General features: G+C 45.8%; 1 long non-coding RNA gene across 1 annotated transcript in view; it reads left to right on the top strand.

Moving 5' to 3' along the window:
- Positions 1 to 26,617, top strand: part of LOC141252854 (uncharacterized) — a 283,224-nt gene that overhangs the window by 36,969 nt on the left and 219,638 nt on the right. Inside the window, exon 2 of the long non-coding RNA XR_012314132.1 lies at positions 12,410 to 12,497. This is a non-coding gene — a long non-coding RNA (uncharacterized lncRNA). The remainder of the gene's footprint in view (positions 1 to 12,409; positions 12,498 to 26,617) is intronic.

Here is a 26,617-nt window from a genome sequence, read left to right on the forward strand (position 1 = left end):
GAAGTGAGGGGAGGGGGCTGCAAATGATGGAGTGAGGGAAGGTTGCAAATGATGGAGTGAGGGGGGCTGCAAATGATTGAGTGATAGGAGGCTGCAAATGATGGAGTAAAGGGGGGCTGCAAATGATGGAGTGAGGAGGGGCTGCAAATGATTGAGTGAGACAGCCTCTCATCTAAGAACATCTCTGTAATGCCAAACATAGAGATCTCCTGCAACCAACTTCAGCGTGACTGTCTGTCACCTCTGATACACCCGTGACAGTACCCCCCCTCTACGAGTGGCCTCTGGAAACTCAGGACCGGGTTTCTCAGGAACAGAGGTGTGGAATGAGCGAACCAATCTGGGAGCCTTCACCTCTGATGCTGAAACACACATCATTTCCTCTGAACCATAGCCTTTCCAGTGCACCATGTATTGTAGAGAACGACATTGGAGATGAGAATCTACAATCCTCAAAATCTGTAATTCCAGATTACTATCCACCATTACTGGGGGGCGGTGGTAGAGGTGAGGGCTCAAGAGGTTCCACATACTTTTTGAGTAACGAACTGTGAAACACATTGTGGACCTTAAGGGCCTGAGGAAGCTGAAAATGAAACGCTGCTGGGTTAATGACAGCGGTTATTTTATAGGGACCAATAAACCTAGGTCCCAGCTTCCAAGAAGGAACTTTCAATCTTTTATTCCTGGTAGACAACCACACAAAGTCATTCACATTCAAGTCCGGACCTGGAAAGCGTTTTCTGTCAGCCATACATTTATACCGGTCTCCCATGATCTTTAAATTACTCAGAACACCCTGCTATACCGAGGAGAGCTCCTGAAGCACCTCCCCCACTAAAGGTACCAAACTGTGGGTGATAACCGTATACACCGAAGAACGGTGACCTGCCAGTGGATTCATGCCGATGATTATTAATGGCAAATTCTGCCAGAGGTAAGTAGGATGCCCAATCCTCCTGATTTTCGGAGATGAAGCACCTGAGGTAGGTCTCCATGTTCTGATTGACACTCTCAGTCTGACCATTCGACTGAGGGTGGAAGGCAGAGGAAAAGGACAGCTGCACCACCAGTCGAGATCAGAATGCCTTTAAGAACTTGGAAACAAACTGGGTCCCCCGATCTGACACCACATCGGAGGGAACCCCGTGAAGCTTCACAATCTCATTTATGAACACCTGAGCAAGTGTCTTGGCATTTGGAAGTGAAGGCAATGCAAGGAAGTGAACCATTTTACTGAACCTATCTACTACCACCAAAACCACCGTTTTGCCTGCAGAAACCGGTAGGTCAGTAATAAAATCCATGGACAAGTGTGTCCATGGCCTACTAGGGATAGGTAGCGGAAGAAGAGTACCAGACGGACGGATATGTGAAACCTTAGAACACGCGCAAATAATACAAGCAGCTACGTGTTAAATCAGATCCTGATGCAACCCCGGTCACCAAAAACGACGAGAGAGGAGGTCCGTGGTTGCCTTACCACCTGAACGCCCAACAAGCACAGAGTTATGATGTTCTTTAATTACTTTGCGGTGCAGATCAAATGGTACAAATAACTTTCCTGAAGGGCAGGAGGCAGGGGCATCCCCCTGTGCCTCCAACACCTCACCCTCCAGTTCAGGATAAAGTGCCGAAATGACTACCCCTTTCTGTAATATCGGGGCAAGGTTCTCATGGTCACCATCACCAGGGAAGCTCCGGGACAAATCATCAGCCTTGACATTTTTGACCCCGTGATAACAAAATTGAACCTAGTAAAAAACAGGGACCATCTGGCTTGCCCAGGGTTGAGACGTTTAGCTGACTGGAGATATGACAGGTTCTTATGGTCATTAATAGCAGTAATAGGATTGACAGCCCCCTCCAACCAATGTCGCCATTTCTCGAATGCCAATTTGATCGCCAAAAGTTCCCTATTACCCATGTCATAATTTCTCTCAGCCGAAAACAATTTTTTAGAAAAGAAGGCGCATGGACGCCATTTACCAGGGGACGAACCCTGAGAGAACACAGCCCCAGCCCCGACATCCGACGCATCAACCTCCACAATAAAGGGTTGAGAAGCATCGGGTTGACTGAGTATAGATGCAGTGGCAAAATGATTATTTAAGGAAGAAAAAACCTGGAGGGAATCATCAGACCATTTGTCAGTAAGGGGTTTCACAATAACAGAGTAATTTTGGATGAATTTCCGATAAAAATTAGTAAACCCCAGAAAACGTTGTAGAGCCTTCAGGCTCTCAGGATGTTCCCAGTCAAGGACTGCACTGATCTTCTCCGGATCCATCTGAAAACCCAAAGATGACACCAACTACCCCAAAAACTGCACCTCCTGAGCAGCAAAAACACATTTTTCTAGTTTGGTATAAAGTTTGTTATCCCTTAATATCTGGAGCACCTGCTTAACATGCCCCCGATGAGTCTCAAAATCATGTGAGTAAACCAAAATATTTTGCAGATAGACCACCACAAACCTCCCCACCAAATGATGGAAAATATCATTTATGAAATGCTGGAATACCGCAGGTGCATTTGTGACACCTCGCCCTGGGAAATGGGGTTACTCGGAGCCGGGTCGGTGTAGGTGTCGCGGGGATGCAGTCGTGGCCTGGACCCGTTCCGTGCCCAGGGCTGTCACATAAAAAAAGAGATCTTCAAGAATAAGTGGTATTTCGACTACGCCACCTGCGGTTTCCGGTGATGGACACCAGCGCTGCTTCAGTCCACTGAGGCTGGTTTTATGGGCAGCTAAGATAGGATGGCTCCCCACAGGCGGAGCAGGCCTCAGGGCAGAGTGAGAAGGAATGGTGGGTGCAGTGCCACGCAGGATATAACAGGCTGAGGCAGTGTGTGAAGTCATCCGGGTCTTTACTCACTTTCAGATGAACTTTCAGCCGCAAAGCTTCTCTCTGCTACACACGGTGTACTGCGGCCACCGGGAAGGGGGTCCAGCACTTCCCAGGTAGATCCGGAGCACCTGTCGAGACCCCTCTTGTGTGTGTTCCTCTCCTTGGTAAGTTCTCCCACTAAGTCTTCTCCTGACTGTATGTGTGGAAGGAACGTAGTGTAAGGCCGGGTCCCACTGGATAAACGCAGTGTGAGAGATACAGGTGGCGACTCCGCTCCGTCCGTATCCGCCTGGGATCCACTAAGCCTCCAGGCTTTTCTGACTGAGACTTGAAGTAACAAAGTCAGATATCGGGGGCCGGTCACCCCTCTTGCAGCAGGAATCCCTCTGGCTAGGCCAGAGTGAAGAATACAGGTGGCGACTCCGCTCCGTCCGTATCCCCTGGGATCCTTTTGCCTGTGGAGCCTATCTCCTCTGCTCCCCTCCAAGACCTTCTTAGGTTAGGACCCTGACCGGGTAGAGACAGTGGTTAACTCTGACCCGCTCCTCGTCTCAAGGCCAGAGAACGAGGACCGTGTATCTTCAGTCAGCTGCAGACACTTGCTGGACCCTGGCAGAAGACCACAATCAAAGGCCTTGAACTTAAGATGTCCGTAGATTAAATATGAATGAATAAGTGTTTCCTAAAAGTGTGTCCTCCACCCTCACCCACTACATGGTTCCCCCTATCTTTGGTTCCCCCCATCTCCTCTATCCCGGGCCGGGGAAGCATCCTGGTGCATTTAGGCCCCCTACAGGACAGGAGTGGTGTAGTGTTGAGTGGTAAAGTGGGGTCCTGAGAAGTGCCCCATCCTTACCTGGAAGAGGAGATACCACACCTCAAACTGAGGTGCAGTACCCCTGTGGCGACTGAACCCTCAGGGGTGCCACATTCCCCCCCGGTGAAACACAGCACGTCCGCGGGCTGCAATAGAGTAAAGAGTTGGTACAGACATTCAAATTTTAAAAGTTTTTGTAAACAAGAAAACATTCTTCCCTTTATGGGAGGTTAGGACTGTTTTGCATTGCATGATATATATATATATATATATACATAGTATAAATATAGAAAAACTTCAAAGAGACATTATGCATGTATGGAAAACATTAAAGAGACATTATGCATGTAGACAGTACTGTAGAAAATATGGTAGAAAGTGTCAGTTCAGCAGCATGAGGGACCTGTCCCAAACCCTCATCGTAGGCGCTGGGGTGGCTGCAGGGCATGGAGATCCCGAGTTGGACCTCCAGTAGAGCCACTCCAGACAGGTTTTGCTTCTGAGATCTGAGGTAGAAGTGGTTTTGCATAAAACCAATAGGGTGCACCTAAATAGGTGCAAACTATATACAAGAAGTCAGTCTGTCTACTGCTTAGCGTCCGCAGGGACAAATGTCTCTTTTAAATGAATCCGGGTGAAGAAACTTGGAAAGAACAAGTAACAGTTAAAACAAAAAGGGGAGATTCATCTCCCAGGGCTGCTCAAAATTGATATCCCCACCGGGGAAATGGCTCATCTTTCCCGACGGAGCCTGACCGGTCCTCTGTAGGTAGGTGAGTGGGGGTATCCTCCTTGAACACCCTGTGGACATCCAGGGCGTACCACCCACGGTCTCTGTGGTGGTGGGTGTAGGACACCAAATCGCCCGGGTAGAGGTTCCGGCCAGGGTGGCCCTGCTCCAGCAGCGGCTCGACGTCCCGCCGGTTGACGAACACGTCCCGGTTGAACTGTGGGCTGTGAATGAAGCCCCATCCTGCCACCTGGTGGAAGCGCACAATAACGCCTTCTTCCCGGGGGCTTGGACGGGTGGCCTCCGCCTGACTGGCCTGTGACTTGGCAGCCTTGGCCCGCACCTCCAGACGCTCACAGCGGACCCACTTCTCCCGCCGCTCCTTCTCGAACTGGAGTAGTTCTTTGCGACAGGTCTCCTCCCGCCTCCGCGCTTCGGTCTTGGCTTCAAGGGGTAAGCCCATCAGGTCGCCCCCCCGGTTATCCCAGGCAAACTCTTCTGCCGCCGGGAATGCGACCGGTGGCGCGGGCAGTGGCTGTAACGGGGGTTGCTGCGGGCTCTCTATCGGTGCGGCCCAGTCCGGGTTGGGGCAGGTGGACACCCAGGTTAGTGCAGGCGTTTCCGGATCGGGGGTCGGGAGGCATAGCAGGTCTCCGGTAGTGGCGGTGGCTTGGGCCTCGGCCTCTGGAGCCAGGAGCTGCTCCCATACGATGCAGCCCAGGGATAGGGGAGCCGGCAGGATGATTAGGAGGGCTTCAGTGCGTCCCGCGCCCGGGATAGGGGTTTTAGCCTTACCCGCGCTTGGACTGCACGGGGCCTCCTGGGCTTCCTCTGCCTGGGCTGGAGCCTCACTTGTCAGGCGCGACGAGCTCTGGCGGCGTTCCCGGATCCTCGGCAACACCACCTCTCTCCACTCTGCGGCGGCCAGTCGCTGGGCCTCTTCGACCCTCTGGGTCAGGTCCTGCGTTTCACCACGGAGGAACTTGGCCTCCTCCACGGTCAGGTAGATTCCCTCCATACCGAGGGAGGTAGCAGCAGGTGGGCCAGCGAAGGAGGACATCTCCTTTGCTGCTTCCATCTTTGCTGCTGGGTGTGGTCTGTTTCTCCTCCTTCTTTTGGGGCGGCTCCAGGGCGGCTGACTGACGGGAACTCCTCGGGACGTCCCATCCGTCTTGACGGACACTACTATGCGGACTGTCTCTATTGGAGGGGGCGGTCTGCACTTTTGGCACCATTGGGGAGCCAGGCCCACGATGGGAGGACTTTGGTTGCTGTTGTTTTTGCACATAATGGCATCCGTTCTTCTTGGGCGGCGCCACTTTAAGTTTGTAACGACAGTCTTTTTGTGAAAAGGCGCACAGTACCCGTCGGCAATGGGGAATTATCTTTTTCCGTTGCTGCGGGCACGCTATCCTGCCGACTACGCCAGGTTGTGACGCCTCGCCCTGGGAAATGGGGTTACTCGGAGCCGGGTCGGTGTAGGTGTCGCGGAGATGCAGTCGTGGCCTGGACCCGTTCCGTGCCCAGGGCTGTCACATAAAAAAAGAGATGGGCTTTCAAGGATGAGTGGTATTTCGACTAGGCCACCTGCGGTGTCCGGTGATGGACACCAGCGCTGCTTCAGTCCACTGAGGCTGGTGTTATGGGCAGCTAAGATGGGACGGCTCCCCACAGGCGGAGCAGGCCTCAGGGAAGAGTGAGAAGGAATGGTGGGTGCAGTGCCGCGCAGGAAATAACAGGCTGAGGCAGTGTATGAAGTCATCTGGGTCTTTACTCACTTTCAGATGAACTTTCAGCTGCAAAGCTTCTCTCTGCTACATACGGCGTACTGTGGCCACCGGGAAGGGGGTCCAGCACTTCCCAGGTAGATCAGGAGCACCTGTCGAGACCCCTCTGGTGTGTGTTCCTCTCCTTGGTAAGTTCTCCCACTAAGTCTTCTCCTGACTGTATGTGTGGAAGGAACGTAGTGTAAGGCCGGGTCCCACTGGATAAACGCAGTGTGAGAGATACAGGTGGCGACTCCGCTCCGTCCGTATCCGCCTGGGATCCACTAAGCCTCCAGGCTTTTCTGACTGAGACTTGAAGTAACAAAGTCAGATATCGGGGGCCGGTCACCCCTCTTGCAGCAGGAATCCCTCTGGCTAGGCCAGAGTGAAGAATACAGGTGGCGACTCCGCTCCGTCCATATTCCCTGGGATCCTTTTGCATGTGGAGCCTATCTCCTCTGCTCCCCTCTAAGGCCTTCTTAGGTTAGGACCCTGACCGGGTAGAGACAGTGGTTAACTCTGACCCGCTCCTCGTCTCAAGGCCAGAGAATGAGGACCGTGTATCTTCAGTCAGCTGCAGACACTTTCTGGACCTTGGTAGAAGACCACAATCAAAGATCTTAAACTTAAGATGGCCGTAGATTAAATATGAATGAATAAGTGTTTCCTAAAAGTGTGTCCTCCACCCTCACCCACTACATGGTTCCCCCTATCTTTGGTTCCCCCCAACTCCTCTATCCCGGGCCGGGGCAGCATCCTGGTGCATTTAGGCCCCCTACAGGACAGAAGTGGTGTAGTTTGAGTGGTAAAGTGGGATCCTGAGAAGTGCTCCATTCTTACCTGGAAGAGGAGATACCACACCTCAAACTGAGGTGCAGTACCCCTGTGGCGACTGAACCCTCAGGGGCGCCACACATTGGTCAAACCAAAAGGCATAACCAGACTCTCGAAATGTCCTTCCAGGGTATTGAACGCTGTTTACCATTCGTCCCTTTCTCAGATTCTAACCAGGTTGTAGGCTCCCCTTAAATCCAACTTGGAGAATACCTTAGCTCCCACAACCTGGCTGAACAAATCAGGAATCAGAGGAAGAGGGTATGGATCACGGATAGTAATTTGATTTAATTCCAGGAAATCTAAAGAGGGACATAGACCGCCATCTTTTTTCTTCACAAAGAAGAACCCTGCCCCACAGGCGGAGATTAGGGTCTGATATGTCCCTTCTCCAGACTTTCCGCAATGAAATCCTTCATGGCTTGTCTCTCAGGGCCAGAAAGATTATACAGTCCGGACTTCGGTAGTTTTTATCCAGGGGTCAGGTTAAGAGGACAGTCTTAACCCCTTTACAACCCAAGGTGGTTTGCACGTTAATGACCAGGCCAATTTTTACAATTCTGACCACTGTCACTTTATGAGGTAATTACTCTGGAACGCTTCAACGGATCCCCCTGATTCTGAGAATTTTTTTTCGTGACATATTGTACTTCATGATTGTGGTATTTTTTTTCCACTTTTTCATTTTTATGAATCAATTTGTGAAGCACCTGGGGGTTCCAAGTGCTCACTATGCATCTAGATAGGTGCCTTGGGGGTCTAGTTTCCAAAATGGAGTCACTTGTGGGGGAGCTCCAATGTTTAGGCACACAGGGGCTCTCCAAATGCAACATAGTGTCCGCTAACAATTTGAGCCGATTTTCCATTCAATTTGTTAGCGGACACCATGTCACATTTGGAGGGCCCCTGTGTGCCTAAACAGTGGAAACACCCACAAGTGACCCCATTTTGGAAACTAGACCTCTCAAGGATTTTATAAAGGGGCATAGTGAACATTTTGAGCCCAGAGGTACGACACAGAATTTGATAACATTAGGTCATCATATTGAATAAGTTGTCATTAGTCTTGAGCGCAAGTGCTCGCTACTTGAATTTGCATCGGGTACTCAGATATGCACCATGTACTGCGTGTGCTCGAGTGACATGCACGAGTCCCTGTCCCGCATGTTTCACGGTTATTAGTCACCCAAAAAAAACCATGCGGGGATCGCTAGTGCATGGCAGGCAATCCCCGCAAAGTTTTTTTGGCCGCGAAGCATATGGGGCGGAGACTCGAGCATGTCACTCAAATAACCACGATACTCAATGCATACCAGAGCACCCGATGCAAACTCAAGTAGCGAGCACTTGCGCTCAATACTAGTCGCCATATCATCATCTTTTTTTCTTACTTTTGAAAAAAATCCCAACCCCATCACTACCCCAGCCCTAACCCTAGCCCAACCCTAACCCTAGCACAACCCTAACCCTAGCACAACCCTAACCCGAGAGTTTGTTTTTTATGCCATTCCTCGTGCGGTATAAGTGATTAGACGACTTTATTCTTCGGGTCAGTGCGATTACAGCGATACCAGAATCATATCAGGTTTTTATGATTGACAGCTGTCACACACTAAAAGACGCATTTTTTGTAAAATCTAGTTTTTGCATCGCCATATTTTGAGAGCTATAATTTTTCCATATTTTGGCAGACAGAGTTATGTGACGGCTTGTTTTTTTGCGGGATGAGTTGATGTTTTTATTGGTGCAATTTTCAGGCACGTGACATTTTTTGATCGCTTTCTATTCCGATTTTTGGGAGGCAGAATAAACAAAAACCACCAATTCAGGAATTGTTTTTTTTATTTTTTTTATTCTGTTCCGCGTGTGGTAAAATTGATAAGGGAGCTTTATTCTTCGGGTCAGTACGTTCACAGCGGTACCACATTTATATAGTTTTTCTATGTTTTGGCGCTTTTACACAATAAAAGCTATTTTATAGAAAAAATTATTTTTTTGCATCGCTTTATTCTGAGAGCTATAACTTTTTGATTTTTCGGATGATGGAGCTGTATGGCAGCTTGTTTTTTGCGGCACAAGATGACGTTTTCAGCGGTACCATTTTTATTTATATTCGTCTTTTGCATCGCGTGTTATTCCATTTTTTGTTTGGCGGTATGGTGATAAAGCATTGTTTTTTGCTTCGTTTTTTTTTTTTTTTTTTACCGTGTTCACTGAAGGGGTTAACTTGTGGGACAGTTTTATAGGTCAGGTCGTTCCAGACGCGGCGATACCAAATATGTGTACTTTTATTGTTTGTTTGCTTTTTTTTCAGAATAATATTTATTGATGGGTACATTAAATTTTTATTTTTGGTGGATTATTTTTTTTTAAATAGTTTTACAATTTTTTTTTTTATTTTTTTTTTCACTTTCTGTGAGTTTTTATGCTTTTTTACTTTGTCCCACTCTGGGACTTTCATTTTTTTAATTCTGATCGCCTGCATAGCATACGGATGGAGCACCATCCCTGTGCCATGCAGGCAGTCAGAGCTGCACAGTGAGAACATTGTTTGGTCGAGCACTGCGCATGACCAAACAATATTCCTGCTGCCTGGTGACCCGGATGTTGTCATGACGACATCGGGTCGTCATGGCAACACCCAGGAAGCCGCGGCAGACAGCGCTGGAGGCCGGAAGAGGAGGTGAGTATACCGATCACCTCCCCTTGCCACCGCAATGCTGCGATCGACTTCGATCGCAGAATTGCGGGGGTTAATGTGTCGGGAGCGGTGCGGGACCGCTCCCTGCACATAGTACCGGGTGTCAGCTGTGACAATCAGCTAACAGCCGGCGGCGATCGCGCCCGCACAGCCTGTGTGCGCGATGACGCACTAATACAGGTCAGGCTCTTAAAGCCCAGGGCACAGACGTGTATTAGTACGTCATGGGCTGTAAAGGGGTTAAGCATGATGAGGAGGCAAATCTTGACACCCCCTCTCAGAAAAAACGTCCTCAAAACCTGACAGAAAAGCAGGTAAAATTTCTGTAGAGACAGTAGCAAGTGAAATTTCTAAACAGTTCTCATGGCAGTAATCTCCCCATTCAATAATCTCCCCAATCCGCCAATCCACCAGTGGATTATGTTTAACAAGCCAAGGTATACCCAAGACAATCGGTGTGGGAAGATTGTCCAGAACATAGCAAGGAATTATTTCACAATGAACTGACCCCATGCTCAGTTTTCCATTATGTACAATCTGAGTAAATGCTTTCTGTGTAAGTGGAGCCGAGACAATGGCAAAGATGGAAATAGGTTCAGCTAAAGCACAGCATACAAGACCATGAGCTTTCACAAACTCAGCACAAACATGCTTACTCCGGCTCCACTGTCAACAAACACAGAAATTTTCTCGGTTTTGCTCTCTGGCACCACCTCAGCTGTCAGGACAAAGCGGGAACTGCAGTTTGGCCACAAATGCACCCCTTGTTTATCCAACTCCAGACTACCAAGAGTTAATAGAGTCTCCTTTTGTTTAGGAATTGAAGGACAGGTCCCAACAAAATGTCCCTTTTTCCCACAAAAAAAATACACCTTTTTTCTTGCGAATCTCTGGGGAAATGTATGATGTAGAGACACACCCTAACTGCAAGGGTTCCTCCACCTCCCCCACTACTGGTTCACCTTCAGACCGCTCCCCTGGCAGAGATACACAACCCTGACAAAAAGGCCCCGGAGAAGATGGTTTCACCCATCTGTCCTGAAGACGTCTATCAAGACGTATGGCCAAAGACATGGCAGTCTCCAAGAACTGAGGGGTTTCATATACTGCCAAGGCATCTTTCAACCTTTCAGTAAGCCCCTCACAAAATTGACTTCTAAGGGCTGAGTCATTCCATTTGGAATCCGTCGCCCATCTACGGAATTCCGAACTGTACGTTTACACTGACCGATTCCCCTGCCTAGACTCAGCCAAGGCGACTCGGTCAGGGTCATCATGAATTAGGGCCAAAGCTCTGGAAAGCCCCTCCACAGACTCGAGACAAACCGAGTCCTGCGGTAATGAAAATGCCCATGACTAAGGATCTCCCTACAATAGAGAGATCACAATACCAACCCGTTGCTCCTCATTACTGGAGGAGTAAGGACGAAGTTTGAAATACAATTTGCATGCCTACTTAACCACAAAAAAACTTGTCCCTACCTCCTGAAAACCTGTCCGGGAGGGCAACCTTGGGTTCAGGCTGGACAGGCCAACTGAGAACCCCACATTGGCGACCTGTAACCGCTGATGCTGCTGTACCTCACCACGGAGGTCATTCACCTCCAGAGACAGCCTGTGCAGCCGCTCTGCAAGCTCTGCAACTGAACCCATACCAAGGGAGACAGGAAAAAAAAAAGGGAACGCACAAAAACACACAGAAAAAAAATGTCAGTTTTTTTTTTCCTTTTCAAAACGTGCTTGGTCGGCTATAATGTCACGCCAGGTGAGAGAAAGACACAGAGGGAAGAGGGAAAGGGAGCCCAGACACTCTGGAAAGGGGGAAATGGAGACCTCCTAGACTGGTCTAGTTTCACCTTGTCTCAACTACCATCCCTTTATTACCTCTTCAGCAAATGCCGCACGCGTACCTCGCCCCGTCTTTCCCTGGTGTATGGCTAAGGCTTGGGATGGGAGTAGATGAGCACTAGTCGATCTCCACTAAACTCTATAGACACCAAGGGTAGACAAACGGGGGGGGGGGGAGAATGCACAGATGTAGATGACTCCAGGCAAATGCGAACTCTGCCTCAAGCTCCAGAGAGGACGAAGTACTGCTCTTGCTAAGCCTTCACAAGTAGAAATGAATATAGCCGCCACCTCGCTCTCAAACACACCAAGTATATATACACCCAGGCCAGGGAGCTAATTACCAGAGGAAAGTAGCCGCTAGGTCCTAGAGACAGCCTCTCATCTAAGAAGATGTCTGTAATGCCAAATGTAGAGCACTCCTGCAACCAACTGCAGGGCGACTGTCTGTCACTTTTGATAAACCTGTGACAGATGGACTGCAAATGATGACGTGTGGGGGGAGGGCGACTGCAAATGATGAAGTGAGGGGGAGGACTGCAAATGATGAAGTGAGGAGGGGACTGCAAATGATGAAGTACAGAGTGGGGTCATTGAGGTTGCAGGAGTGTGACTGATTGAATTGGCGGAAAGAGTACGGGTGATAACTAATTTATATATTAGGTGGGGAAAGTGGCAATTTATAGTTAGTGGAGACACAGTGGTGGATTACAATTATATTTGGAATGGTGGGTTGCATAATAACTAGTGATATATTAATGGTGGGTGCACATCTGTATTCAGCTGAGTAGAAGAAGGGGAAAACGTAGGGAATGTGCTCTGGAAGCGGTGCTCTAGATAATTATGTTATTTTATGCATAGATTAGTCCTGGCCAGAAGAAGCGATGGTGGCCTGCGCTGCATGAAAAAGAAAAGCAAAGATGAAGGACTTCTTCTAGAGACGTCACTGGTGAGTCAGTGTGTTACCTGCACTCTTACACTGTACACTATACACTATATATAGAGCTCCCGTGTATAATGTCACTGGTGATCGCTGTATTACCTGTACACTGACACTATATACTATGTACAGAGCTCTTGTATATAATATCACTGGTGTTCACTGTATTACCTGTACACTATACCCTATATTCAGAGCTCCTGTGTATAATGTCACTGGTGATCACTGTATTACCTGTACTCTATACACTATATACAGAGCTCCTGTGTATAAAATCGCTGGTGTTCACTGTATTACTGGTACACTATACACTATATACAGCGCTCCTGTGTATAATGTCACTGGTGATCCCTGTATTACCTGTACACTGACACTGTATACAGAGTTCCTGTGTATAATGGCACTTATGGTAATATTAGTATTGTGTTTTTTAATGATCAGTATTGTAATATTCGGTCATTATTCGGTGGTAATATGTGGTCTGATGATGGTGTGGCATTATTTGTTCCTTGTATGTGGTATTATTCGGTTACTATGTGGTGGTAAAATGTGGTCTCGTCATGGTGTGGCAGTATTTGTGCCTTGTATGTGGTATTATTCAGTCACTATGTGGTGGTAATAAGTGGTCTGGTCATGGTGTGATGGTATTTATCCCTGTATGTGGTATTATTTGGTTACTACATGGTGGTAATATGTGGTCAGGTCATGGTGTGGCGGTATTTGTTCCTTATATGTGGTATTATTGGGTCACTATGTGGTGGTAATATGTGGTCCAGCCATAGAGTGACGGTATTTCTCTCTTGTATGTAATATTATTTGTCATTTTAACCCCTTTAAAGCCCATGACGTACTAATACGCGTCTGTGCCCTGGGACTTAAGAGCCTGACCCGTATTAGTACGTCATGGCGATCGCGCGTGCACACAGGCCGTGCGGGCGCGATCGCCGCCGGGTGTCAGCTGATTGTCACAGCTGACACCCAGTACTATGTGCAGGGAGCGGTCCCGCACCGCTCCCTGCACATTAACCCCTGCAATGCTGCGATCGAAGTCGATCGCAGCATTGCAGTGGCTAAGTGGAGGTGATCGGGATACTTACACATCTTCCGGCCTCCAGCGCTGTCTGCTGCGGCTTCCCGGATGTTGCCATGACGACCCGATGTCATCATGACAACATCCGGGTCACCAGACAGCAGTAAGATTGTTTGGTCATGCGCAGTACATGACCAAACGATCTTCTCCCTGTGCAGCGCTGACTGCCTGCATGGCAAAAATACAAATATAATGTACCCATCAATAAATATTATTATGAAAAAAAAACAACAAACAATAAAAGTACACATATTTGGTATTGCCGCGTCCGGAACGACCTGACCTATAAAACTATCCAACTAGTTAACCCCTTCAGTGAACACGGTAGAAAATAAAAATAAAAAACGAAGCAAAAAACAATGCTTTATCATCATACCGCCAAATAAAAAATGGAATAACATGCGATCAAAAAGACGGATGTAAATAAAAATTGTACCGCTAAAAGCGCCATCTCATCCCACAAAAAACAAGCCACCATACAGCTCCAACGGCCAAAAAATAAAAAAGTTATAGCTTTCAGAATAAAGAGATGCAAAAAAATAATTTTTTCTATAAAATAGCTTTTATTGTGTAAAAGCCCCAAAACATAGAAAAGCTATATAAATGTGGTGCCGCTGTAAACGTACTGACCCGAAGAATAAAGCTGCCTTATCAATTTTACCACATGCGGAGCAGAATAATAAAAAAAAGAAAACAATTCCTGAATTGTTGGTTTTTGTTTATTCTGCCTCCCAAAAATCGGAATAGAAAGCAATAAAAAAATGTCACGTGCCCGAAAATGGTACCAATAAAAAGTCAACTTGTCCTGCAAAAAACAAGCCATCACATGACTCTGTCGGCCAAAATATGGAAAAATTATAGCTCTCAAAATATGGCGATGCAAAAACAAGATTTTACAAAATATGTGTCTTTTAGTGTGTGACAGCTGTCAATCATAAAAACCCGATATGATTCTGGTATCGCTGTAATCGCACCGACCCAAAGAATAAAGTAGTCTAATCACTTATACCGCACTAGGAATGGTGTAAAAAATAAACGCTAGGGCTGGGGTTGGGGTTGGTGTTAGGGTTAGGGTTGGGCTAGGGTTAGGGTTGGGGTTAGGGTCATGGTTAGGGTTGGGGTTAAAGTTGTTTTTTTTTTTCAAAAGTAAAAAAAAAAAAAGATGACGATATGGCAACTAGTGTTGAGAGCAAGTGCTCGCTACTTGAGTTTGCATCGGGTGCTCGGGTATGCACTGAGTGTCGCGGGTGCTCAAGTGACATGCTCGAGTCTCTGCCCCATATGCCTCGCGGCCAAAAAAATCTCGCGGGGATTGCCTGCCATGCATGAGCGATCCCCACATGTTTTTTTTTGGGTGTCTAATAACCGTGAAACATGCGGGCAGGGACTCGAGCATGTCACTCGAGCACCCGCGATACATGGTGCATACCTGAGTACCCGATGCAAACTCAAGTAGCGAGTACTTGCGCTCAAGACTAATAACAACTTATTCAATATGATGACCTAATGTTATCAAATTCTGTGTCGTACCTCTGGGCTCAAAATGTTCACTATACCCCTTGATAAAATCCTTGAGGGGTGTAGTTTCCAAAATGGAGTTGTGGCGCCCCTGAGGGTTCGGTCGCCACAGAGGTATTGCATCTCATCCAGAGGTGTGGTACCTCACTCTCAGGTAAGGAAGGAGTATGGCTCAGGACCCTAACACCAGCATTCACTACACCACATTTCCGGGAGACAGGGCGAGATTGCTCCTTCAGGAGAGCACAGTCCCTGATCCCTGGCTGGAGTTGGGGGGGACCACCTAGAGAGGGGGAACCATGTAGTGGATGGGGTGGAGGAAGTAGATCCTGGGAGCACTTGAGTAGGAGCAGTATAAAATAGAGACACCATCTTAGAGTGCAGAAGGCCACCCGTACGCCCGCTGCTACCAGGAGGTAGAGGGGTCAGGCCAGATAAGGGGAACCGGTCCCTCAACTAGCAGATAAACAGCAAGGCTCAACTGCAGCACTTTAAGTACCATAAGCCAAGAGTCCACACCAGTCCCACTAAGAATGTAGCCATATAGGACCCAGGGGACGGAACATACGTCGCCCGCCAAGGCCCGAGGGTACCGGATAGAAGTGTCACTGGGTGTGAGGTGCAGGGAGGAGGCCAGAGAAAGGACACACAGAAGGGGGTCCTGCTAAATACTCCGGAGTTACCTGGAGGTCGGCTGAACCCCTCACTGAGTGAGCACAGAACGACGAGGGCCGTTACATGGGTCCCTGTAACAAGAACTGCAACAACTGTGAGCAAAGATCTTGGGACTGCATCACACGGACTCTGTGTTCATTACTGACTCCCTGCACTACAACCACCATCATTCACACACACTGCCCTGAAGCTACACTCTTCCTGTGGGGAGTTATACCACCCGTGCTGCCAAACCATCAGCTTCAGAGGACTGTTCCGCAGCGGCGGCCTCATTAGCCGCACTCCACAGGTGGCGTAGTCGGACATTATATAACCTATATACATCTACTACCCTTGGATTGACAGCCCTGGGTCATGGACCGGCTCACCGCCACAGTGACTACAATCCCCCAGCATCTACAGACCCGGCACTGGGCACCCCACGGCCCAGGGGGCGCGTCAAAGTCACTTGTGGGGGGTTTCCACTATTTAGGCACATCAGGGGCTCTCCAAACGCGTCCGCTCTTGATTCCAGCCGATTTTGTGTTCAAAAAGTCACACAGTGCTCCTTTCCTTCTGAACTCTGCCGTGCCCCCAAACAGTGTATTTTCCCCACATATGGGGTATTGGCGTACTCAGGAGAAATTGCACAAAAGTTTTTGGGGTCCATTTTTTCCTCTTACCCTTGTGAAAATAAAAAAATTTGGGCTAAAACATCATTTTTGTGGAAAAAGTTTGATTTTTTTATTTTCACGGCTCCATGTTATAAACTTCTGTAAAGGACTTGGGGGTTCAAGGTGCTCACCACACATCTAGACAAGTTCCGTGAGGGGTCTAGTTTCCAAAATGGTGTCACTTGTGGGGGGTTTCCACTGTTTAGGTTAATCAGGGGCACATCCGCTAATTATTCAAGCAAATTTTACAATCAAAAAGTCAAATGGCTCTTGCATCCTACCCTGATTTGGAGACATTTCATTCTGCGACACTGATTCCACCCTTTCCGAGTCCAGTCCCTTGGCAACAAGCTACCCCGAAAACACAACGTGCGAGGAGAAAGTCAGCTAAGTCTCCGACATCTAAAAGGCCTGATGATATCACCTGAGTGGTTTTGACACTCGTTGCTGTCCCATCTCTCTGTTGGTCCTTTTCGGGACAATTGTGAAAGGGTAAACTGTTTTGTTTCTTTCTCCTTGACTCTGTTGGTCTTGGACAAGGAATTCGGAAACGGGCCTCGACCTCTTCCTTTTTTTGAATCCCTAAGTATTTTGTTGGTCTCATCATACCATTCCCCCCTTTAGGACTAGGCTTCGCTACTTGTTACCCCACATAACTCTTGTTATGCAATGCTCTACAAAGATGTTGTCGTTGAATATAAATTTGTATGTTGGTCATGCTCCCCTAAACTGGCTATCAACGCCAAGCATTATATATGTGGTTTGAATTTGAATCTGGAATTGTTTCATATTGTTTTCAGTCATCTAAACTAATACTCATCTTTTTCCATTTCTCTCTGATCTTTAGTCTTTCCTTCCCCTCTTCCCCTCTTCCTATTCCCTTCCATCTCCTAACCCCTATAGGCACAATTAGCTTCTTTCCACCGGAAGCACCACCTGGGAAAATCCTATTCCACTATGACAGACGCCGATAAGGTAATTACTTTTGCATCCCTAAACGCCCACGGTTTAAACTCACCGAGCTCCAGATACCCTACACTACATAGACTTAAAAAACAAAAGGCAGATGTGCTATTCATCCAAGAGACCCATTTTAAACCCAATAGATTGCCAAACTTTGAACGTTCACTATATGACACATGGTACCATGCCACCTCAACTCAATCTGGCTCGAGAGGAGTCTCCATTGCTATGCTACGGGGAGTCCCATTCCAGTTTAGAGAATCCCTCTTAGATCCTCAAGTGCGCTACATACAGTACAGACCAAAAGTTTGGACGCACCTTCTCATTTAAAGATTTTTCTGTATTTTCATGACTATGAAAATTGTACATTCACACTGAAGGCATCAAAACTATGAATTAACACATGTGGAATTATATACTTAACAAAAAAGTGTAAAACAACTGAAAATATATCTTATATTCTAGGTTCTTCAAAGTAGCCACCTTTTGATTTGATGACTGCTTTGCACACTCTTGGCATTCTCTTGATGAGCTTCAAGAGTAGTCACAGAGGTAGTCAAGAGGTGCAATACTCACAAAATTTTGCACCTCCTTCAATATGCCAAAGCCCACAAGACCCCTTTGGTATTACTGGGTACAGATGCTGAGAAAGCCGTCGACAGGGTGGACTGGATCAACTTAAAGGAGACACTTCTACGCTTCAGCTTACCACCTGCACCTGCCATTATGGCTATGTACCATAACCCAACTGCTCGCATCAAAATCAACGATTCCTTGTCAAACACATTCACCATACATAATGGGACCAGACAAGGCTACCCGTTGTCTCCACTGTTGTTTGTCTTGGCTATGGAACCTTTATTAATCTCAATACAAGAAAATCAGAGCATAGAGGGCATCAGAATTCACAACTTAAATTTTAAATTTGATGGCGCTGATGGAGCGATATGGCAGTCTCTCTAATTTCAAAATAAATCTCTCCAAATTGGAAGCTCTGGACTTTCATGTCCCCACACATTCCCTAGCAAAATTGAAAAACTTATAGTCATTCACTTGGCCTAAGACCCATATCACATACCTTGGGGTGAAGATAGGCAGAACGGATGGAGATTTATTTAAATTGAACTTTTCCCCTCTGCTTGACTCCACAGTAAATCTCATTAAGCAATGGAGAGACACCTACCTATCATGGATGGGGAGGAAAAATATATTGAAAAGTTTGATTCTGCCTAAATTTACCTACTTATTTCAGATGCTGCCCATAAAAATACCTCTGTCCTATCTTCAGAGGGTAAACTCGCTTTTCTCTTCATACATTTGGAGGAGTAAAAAGACCCGCATCTCTTACCGCTTGTTGGCCCTACCAAGGACATGTGAGGGAATGGGTGCACCAGACATCAGGCGCTACTATAGAGACGCAATTTTGACTAGAACGGTGGACATCGTTAGAGGCTCTGAAGATAAGTAATGGGTTGAGGTGGAGGAAGCACTCGCCCCTCTCCCTCTTAGATCCCTTTTTCTAACACAGTCTCACATCCGATCTAACACCTCTATACCAAACCCTCATACTAGGGTCACCTCAAAGTTTGGCAAGATTCCAGTGACATTTTAACCCCGTCTCTCTCTCCCATACTTAGACTCTCAGACATTCTAAACCATTCAATGCTCAGGGCAAACTAGAGACCGTCTAAAATACTCTAACATCTCTATCGATCATTTACAACAGGATGGTTCGCTTGCCTCACTATCGGATTTACAGCTTAATCCATCCCTAGCGACGCTAAACTTTATCCAATACGGTTCCATTAAAGAATTTATTAAACGACATATTAAGCATTCCAATCTTTCCAGAGGTCTAGCCAACTATGAAATGCTCTGCACTAGGACCACTAGACCTAAAAAAATATTCTCTACTATCTACCAGACCCTACTAACCTCTGACACCTGCCCAAAGAGAGCATATATTTCTCATTGGGAACGAGACTTAGGTTACAATTTCACACCGGCCCAGACTCTCTATATCTATAAGCATTCCCATGGCCCGATCCAGTGTGTTCGTGCACAAGAGAATTCTTTCAAAATAGTCACGAGATGGTTTCATACACCTCTTCGGAGTTCTGGCTGGAGTGCAAACACATCAACTTCGTGCTGGAGATGCGGAACTGGTTCTGGTAGCTATTTTCACATTTGGTGGCAATGCCCCATCATCCTCAATTTCTGGCAACAAGTAGACAACCTTATTCACATTGTGGTAAAGAAAACCTTGCGTCTGAAACCAGAGACAGTTTTGTTGAACTTTTTGATCTAGCCAGATCATAGAAAGACATCGATTTTGGCCCAACATATTATTGCCGCGGCCAAACTGTTAATACCGATTCACTGGAAAACCACTACCCTTCCCACTTTACTGCACCTCCAGGACAAAGTTCATTTGCTTTATCACGTTGCAGAAACAATATCGCTGGTGAACCACACTCAGGCTTCCTTCCTAGACATTTGGCAACCGTGGATTACCTATAGATCCCTCTCCCAATAAATTAACTTAATTTTATCTTGTCACACTCCATGACACATTGTACCTCCGCTCCCTTCCCTCCCACCTCCTTCCCATATCCCTCTCTTCCCCTTTTCCATTTATCCCCCCCACCTTACTGTATCTACCCTCCATCTCTTTTCTCTCCTTTATCTTACTCTCTATTAATATATATTTAAATTTATGCTTTTTGCTGTTTCTAAACACCTTGTTTTTCAGGCAAGTTTAGAACGCATAAGTGGACTTTATATGTTCTACTCTACCCTTGTATTAGACTTACACTCCGCACTACAACCGGCTCGTCCGGTTTTCCGAGATCTGAAATAATGTCATAGTGAGAGCTCTATTTTTCTTCTAGCTTGTTACCATATTGCTTAATAATCATTTATAATTCTGTACTTAACTTTATTCCATGGGTAAGTCTCAAACCTGTATGTGGAATTTATTCTTTGATAATAATAATAAAAAGAATTTTGAAAAGAAAAGAAAAAGTCAAATGGCGCTCCTACCCTTCCGAACCCTGCCGGGCGCCCAAACAGTAGTTTTCCCCCTCATATGGGGTATCTGCTTACTCAGGAGAAATTGTACAACAAACTGCATGGTGCAATTTCTCCTATTACCCTTATGAAAATGCAAAAGTGCGGGCTGAAAAACATTTTTGTGGGAAAAATGTGAAAATTTAATTTTTACGGCTCAATGTTATAAACTTCTGTGAAGCACCTGGTTGTTCAAGGTGCTCACCACACATCTAGATAAGTTCCCTGAGGGGTCTAGTTTCCAAAATGTTGTCACTTGTGAGTGGTTTCCACTGTTTAGGTACATCAGGGGCTCTCCAAACGCAACATGGCGTCCGCTAATTATTCAAGCAAATTTTCCAATCAAAAAGTCAAATGGTGCTCCTTCTCTTCCGAACCCTGCCGTGCTCCCAAACAGTGGTTTTCCCCCACATATGGGATATCTGCTTACTCAGGAGAAATTTCACAACAAACTGCATGGTGCAATTTCTCCTGTTACCCTTATGAAAATGCAAAAGTGGGCGCTGAAAAACATTTTTGTGGGAAAAATGTGAAAATGTTATTTTTACGGCTCAATGTTATAAACTTCTGTGAAGCACCTGGGGGTTCAAGGTGCTCACCACACATCTATATAAGTTCCCTGAGGGGTCTAGTTTCCAAAATGGTGTCACTTGTGGGGGGTTTCCACTGTTTAGGCACATCAGGGGCTCCCCAAATGCAACATGGCGTCCGCTAATTATTCAAGCAAATTTTGCATTCAAAAAGTCAAATGGCGCTCCTTCCCTTCCGAACCCTGCCGTGCGCGTAAACAGTGGTTTTCCCCCACATATGGGGTATCTGCGTGCCCAGGGGAAATTGCACAACAAATTTTGAGGTCCATTTTTTCCTGTTACACCTGCGAAAATAAAAAAAATTGGGTCTAAAGTAACATTTTTGAGAAAAAAGTTAAATGTTAATTTTTTTCTTCCACATTCCAAAAATTCCTGTGAAGCACTTGAAGGGTTAATAAAGTTCTTGAATGTGGTTTTGAGCACCTTGAGGGGTGCAGTTTTTAGAATGGTGTCACTTTTGGGTATTTTCTGTCATAAAGGCCCCTCAAAGTGACTTCAAATATGATGTGGTCCCTAAAAAAATGGTTTTGTAAATTTTGTTGGAGAAATGAGAAATCGCTGGTTAACTTTTAACCCTTATAGCTCCCTAATAAAAAAAAAATTTGGTTCCAAAATTGTGCTGATGTAAAGTAGACATGTGGGAAATGTTATTTATTAACTATTTTGTGTGACATTTCTCTCTAATTTAAGGGCATAAAAATTCAAATTTTGAAAATTGCAAAATTTTCAACATTTTTGCCAAATTTCCATTTTTTTCACAAATAAACGCAAGTGATATCGAAGAAATTTTACCACAATCATGAAGTACAATATGTCATGAAAAAACTATCTCAGAATCTGGGGGATCCGTTGAAGCGTTCCAGAGTAATTACCTCATAAAGTGACAGTGGTCAGAATTGTAAAAATTGGCCTGGTCATTAACTTCCAAACCACCTTGGGTTGTAAAGGGGTTAAAATATGTACGTGACACATTGCCTTAAAGAAAAAATAAATAAAAATATACTTAAAAAGAGTATTGGATATTTTAACAAATGTTTAATAGGTTAGAGTACAGTAGGACCTGGCCAGAAGAGTCTTCTTGTCGTGGTTGCAGATTAAAAAATCTTTTGGCCAAAACAAAAGCTGCTGGCTATGTGTGTAATCTGGTGTTCGATGGGAACTGTTAATGTGTGATTGGTGAGGACGTGGTGCAGAAGTGGAGTTTTTCCAAGACTGAAGGGTGGGACTGTGGAAGTTTCAAGGTGTGGAGGCAGAGCTGGGGTGGAGGCAGAGTTGGGGCGGAGTCTCAAGGGGACCCGAAAATGATGCCAGTATGTGGCCCTGAAATTCCTGGTGGCAGACCTGTGTGGGATATATATACCAGGATGGGGCCCTGGATAAGGGACATGTATACCAGGATGGGGGATATATATACCAGGATGGAGAACATAAATATAAATATATATATATATATATTAGGGTGGGGGGGTCCAGATCTTGCACCAGGGCCCATCAGACTATTTACACCACTGGTTATGTGTATATGTTACTTCAACTTATTTTTACTAGACAGATTGATAACCCAAACATTCCCTCTTCCAGGTGCATGTTCCCATATATTACATTTGTCTTATGTTTTTTCATAAAAATATTGCCATCTCGACAGTATTTTGGATTTTATTCCACCCCAGAAACATCATGCCTGCAGGGACTATAGTATTTAAACTAACAAATTCCAAAGTTACCAAGTGACACATTTCTATGTACTAACACATGTGAACTTTTATGCCATTGTATTCCATTACAACTGGATAAGTCCATTGACAAAGATTTAAATATGAGTGATAATATCACAAAAAACGCTTTTCGGCTGCGTGCCCACAAAGCTTTTTCCAAGCGTTTATGCTGCGGAATTTACGCAGCGTAAACGCTTGGGAAAGGCTTGGTAATCCATCCTCCATGGTCCCCAATGACAAGCCGCAATGTAAGTGCCCATGCTGCGGATTTTTCAAAAATCCGCAGCATGTCCATTAATTTTGCGGACACGCAGCGTAATCGCCGCATTGACTTGCATTGGACCGCGTGACATCCGCATCACTACATGTGCACAAGCGGATATCACACGGTTCAATGTGCGGATGGTACCCAGGTCTGGAGGAGAGGAGACTCTCATCCAAACCTTGGTACCATAGAAACTGTAAAAAAAAGAATTTAAAATAAAAAATAAAGCTTATACTTACCTTCCGGTGTCCTCCCGGTGTTTTCTCCCCTTCGTCCGGTCTCTTGCACTGCTCACGGTGTTGTGAAGGACCTGCCATGACGTCATTGAGTCATGTGACCTGTCACATGACTCAATGACGTCACCGCAGGTCCTTCACACCACCGCGAGCAGTGCAAGAGACCGGACGCGGTGGAGAAAACACCGGGAGGACATCGGAAGGTAAGTATAATCTTTATTTTTTATTTTTTACCATTCTTATTCTTTTTTTTTAACTAACTTGGTCACACTATATAAATCCATGCCGGTTGCAAGGATTTATATAGTGTGACCAAGTTGTCAAGCACTTTCCAAGTGATCCTAAAATGCAGAAATGCATGCAAAAACGCTTGACAAACGCTTCTACCTGGCGGGAAAAACACATGTAAAATCCGCATGCGTTTTTCCTGCCAGGGAGAAGCGGAAAAAATATGCAGCATTTCTGCATTGTGGGCACATAGCCTTCCACTGTGTTTTCACTGCTGTGTATAAGACTTTTACTAATATATTTTGGGAAAATGCCAACATTTTATATCTGACTTTTAAGCGTTCCTATCATTTATAATATTTTTTTAGGTGATACCCTTTTCAACATGCTGTAGATTTGTGTGGTTGTGAGACCTCCACCTGTCACTCAAAAGACGGTACAGAGAAGTGCAACTCAGCAGTCAGAAGGTTCAGCTCCGGTATCAACACACACGCAGAGCACTATGGGGATCTACAGTATAGACTTTCTATGGATCCGTACACTGCTCTTTGTGCACACTTATGCAGTAGCTGAGCCTTTCTGCCTGCTAAGCTGCACTCTTTTGTACCGTTTATTAAGCAATCATTGGAGGCCGGGCCCTGAGAGCTATAGAACGCTGAAAGGGGTATCAAGTATTAAAAATAAAAGCATTGTAAATGATAGGTACAATTTGTCCATGATCACTTTTCATGTTATTCTGTGGGATTCTATTGGAAAAGCCATACTGACATTACATTAGTCTTAGTGGAGGTAATGTTAACTGTCATGCCCAGCTGGAAATAAATCCTAATTTATTCATTGCTTTTTAGCAAAACAAAAATCAATGGGTGCTCATGAGAGTAGCTGAGCTCTAAATAACACAGACATCTCTACTCCTGCTGTTTCCACATTACCATTGCTGGCAGATAGACAACGGAACTGGTAACTAAGCGTAGAGCTTGAGAGTAGTACTATTACGATTATATGCACAATGCAAGCACTTTTTCTGACGCGCTTTCTGTTGTACTATGAGTGCTTGTTATGTACTATTCTGTAGATCTACCACCCTGCTATCTGAACATCACTGGTATTTTCTAAAGTGCCCAGGACTGAGACATCTTTGTAGAATTGATAAGGGTTACCTTTTTTTCCGAGGACAAACAACCAGATGAGATGAGTTGACTTTTTACTATGCAAATGTCATGTTTATGCAATTGTTATACTATTCCATGTAGTGTATTATATCATACCTGCAATGGGCATAACTAGCAATGGGTAGTCGTGGGCGAGCACTAAATTGCTCGGGTGCTCGTTGCTCGGGCAAGCACATTGGAATACTCAGGTGCTCGATCCCAGCAACGAGCCCAATGTAAGTCTATGGGAAACTCGAGCATTTTTCAGACGGCTCCCTCGGGCGGTATGCAGAGGGCCTAAAAATTGCCCAAATCGATGGGAACAGTGCTCAAATGGCATATAAACAGCATGGGAAAGACCGCTGGAAGCATTTTTGACTCCCAGGTCACTGCTGTCAACAATGGAACATCCTTTTCAGAGTAATGACTTGTATATAAGGCAAAATAAATAACAAAAAACAAAAAAACTCCTCCACACCTTGGGCTATGTGTTTTTGATACGTTTTTGCATTCCTGGGAAATATGTTAAGGAACATCCTTTCCAGAGAAATGACTTGTACTGTATATAAGGCAAAATAAATAACCAAAAGCAAAAATACTCCTCCACACCTTGGGCTATGTTCATACGTTTTTGATTAGTTTTTGCACTTTTGTATTGCTTTCAACTGTGACAAATGCATTCACCGGGAAATGTCATTTTAACATTTTACAACCTTATCTGGCCATGTGGCGTGTGAGACATGATCAGACACATCCTGTTTCATTTATGAAGGAGGGATGCTGAAAGTCACAAAGCCTGTTTTTATAGGGCCATCAAGTGGCCTTTACTATTCTTAAAGGGCCAGCAGTCGGCCCTCGCTATTTTTAGAGAGCCATCAGCCGGCTAAGCTTTGTTGTTCCCCTTACTAAAGATTGGGTCTCCCATACTGTTATTGCATATGCAGTGAGTGGCAGGTCTGCCCAAAATTTGGACGCACCCCAATACCCCTTTGAAGAGACTTAGAGGAGGGCCTCCTGAAAACAATGTTCCATTATTAGGAAATGGGTCTCCCATACTGTTTGCCTATGCAGTGAATGCAAGGGCTGCCAAAAATTTGGAGGCACTCCAATGCCCCTTGGAAGAGACGTGGAGGTCAGAAGGCCTCATGAAAAACTGTTCCCATTATTAGGAAGTGGGTCTCCCATAGTGTTGGCCTATGCAGTGAATGCAAGGGCTGAAATAAATTGGGAGGCACTCCAATGCCCCTTGGAAGAGACATGGAGGAGGGCCTCATAAAAAAATGTTCCCATTAGAAAAGAGTGGGTCTCCTATACTTATAATGCCCATGCACTAAGTGTATGGGCTGAAAAACATTTACCCCTGGTGGTACACATGAAAATACTGTATAAAAAAAATTCTTCCGGGCATCATAAAGACCCTTTAAAAAAAATTATGTGGGTGTTGCATCACGGACCACGGTCACCCTGGTGATATGGTGATGGAGGATGAGGATGAGGAGAAGGAGGAGGACAAGAGCAAATAGCCAAAATCAGGAAGCGCATATCCATGTGTGGGTGTGAAAAGGTGCATGGGAATACACCTCCCAAAAAAAACCACTGGATTTGAGTTTATGTTACGCTGCTATCAATCGGTGGTGTTGAGAAGTCTGGCCCAATCCAGCCCTTGTTCATTTTTATAAGAGTCAGCCTGTTGGCATTTTCAGTTGACAGGCGGATGAGCTTATCAGTTATAATTCCACCAGCGGCACTAAAAACTCGCTGTGATAAAACGCTAGCAGCAGGGCAGGCCAGGACCTCCAAAGCGTAGAGAGCCAGTTCATTCCACGTATCCAGCTTGGATATCCAACACTTATAAGGCACAGAGGAATCATGGAGGACGTTGGTACGGTTGGCAAGGTACTCCATCAGCATCTTCCCAAACTTTGCACTCCTTGTGAGAGTACCCCGCGCCTCAGGGCTGTGCGATTGGAGGGGCT

The sequence above is a fragment of the Phyllobates terribilis genome, unplaced genomic scaffold, assembly GCF_046119375.1.
Source record: "Phyllobates terribilis strain yellow unplaced genomic scaffold, ASM4611937v1 Scaffold_2__4_contigs__length_985480577, whole genome shotgun sequence".
NCBI classification, from domain to species: domain Eukaryota; kingdom Metazoa; phylum Chordata; class Amphibia; order Anura; family Dendrobatidae; genus Phyllobates; species Phyllobates terribilis.